Source organism: Daucus carota, chromosome 7, assembly GCF_001625215.2.
Source record: "Daucus carota subsp. sativus chromosome 7, DH1 v3.0, whole genome shotgun sequence".
Taxonomy (NCBI): domain Eukaryota; kingdom Viridiplantae; phylum Streptophyta; class Magnoliopsida; order Apiales; family Apiaceae; genus Daucus; species Daucus carota.
This window is the reverse complement of record NC_030387.2, coordinates 14,336,299-14,337,500: the sequence shown is the minus strand read 5'-3', so window position 1 is coordinate 14,337,500 and position 1,202 is coordinate 14,336,299. Positions and strand designations below refer to the sequence as shown.

At 35.0% G+C, this 1,202-nt stretch overlaps 1 long non-coding RNA gene across 1 annotated transcript in view; it reads left to right on the top strand.

The window, feature by feature from the left end:
• Positions 1-760, top strand: part of LOC108195775 (uncharacterized) — a 1,548-nt gene extending 788 nt beyond the window's left edge. Inside the window, exon 4 of the long non-coding RNA XR_001801608.2 lies at positions 719-760. This is a non-coding gene — a long non-coding RNA (uncharacterized LOC108195775). The remainder of the gene's footprint in view (positions 1-718) is intronic.
• Positions 761-1,202: the final 442 nt, after the last annotated feature.

Sequence of the window (1,202 nt, the reverse complement as noted above, 5' to 3'; positions counted from 1 at the left end):
CGAGTTTGCTATTAGATGTGAAAAATAGATAGTATTGTAATTAGGAAGTACTCAAATTAAGAGACTCTGAATAATGTGTCTATACTCTTATGTTCTTTCATGACATTAGCTTAATTTACCTGTCTCAGAGTTTTGATATCAAAGTACTATATGTACTATTGTGGGATTGTGTGCTGCAATGGATCTTTTGTAGAAACTACTCTTTCTTGCATCATAATAAATTCCCATGATTATCATACTAAGCTACTAAGCTCTACGGGAATTATCACCGATCTTGGTCTGTGTGGCTAAGGCCATTATATCTGTTTGTGAACAATTTTTCCGACATCCTATATTGGAATTCACTCTAATTTTATGGTATCAGGCTATCAGCTCCTTTTTCTTCTTTAATATATTTGATTTTATGACCAATGATAACATAGGAGCTGAACCTGCTTAAGATGCGCGGTGGATGACAAACTCGGGATCTTTAAAGAATTCATGTTTGTTTCTGATTTGGTCAAAATTGTCATTGATACATGATTCAATTTCTCAGGCTTCTCTATTTATAATTTATTTGCTCAATCATTTAGTTGCATAAATATTTATAGAGGTGTGTTATCTAATCATTTGACTCAGATGTCTGGCTTGTAAAATTTCCATTCAATTTGGGCTTATATATAGATAATATATACTACTTGTCGTGTACTTTTCTTAAAAGGTCATTTGCATGTTTCAGGAACCAGATCCAGCTCTTAAAATTCACAGTTGACCCCTGGAACGATGATTTGTGGTTCAAAGACAGACTAGAGTAGGGTGGAGTACCATCCCCCAAGTTAAATTTAGTACAACTGTAGGTATGTTTGAATTTGGTGCAGTAGCATGGAGGCTTATATGAATGATATTTTGTTGCAAAGATCCACAGTTATACCTATGTTGGGGGCATAAATCAGTATTTGAGATGCTTACTTTACTTGTCACTCTATGTTGTGTAAATGATTGTCTTTTGAGTTGTTAAATACAGTCAAGTCCTTGTCTGTGTATTCAAAGTTTGAGATGGAGAATTTCTCAATGTGCCATAGTGTTCTTTGATTTGCCTGGCATGAGGACCAACTTTCTCGATTGCTTACGTCGTCGGAGATGCTCTTAATACATAGAAGTGCATATTATTCATGAGAAGTGCTTGTGGTGGCATAGCTAACTTGACAAATCTCTGCGTTTCA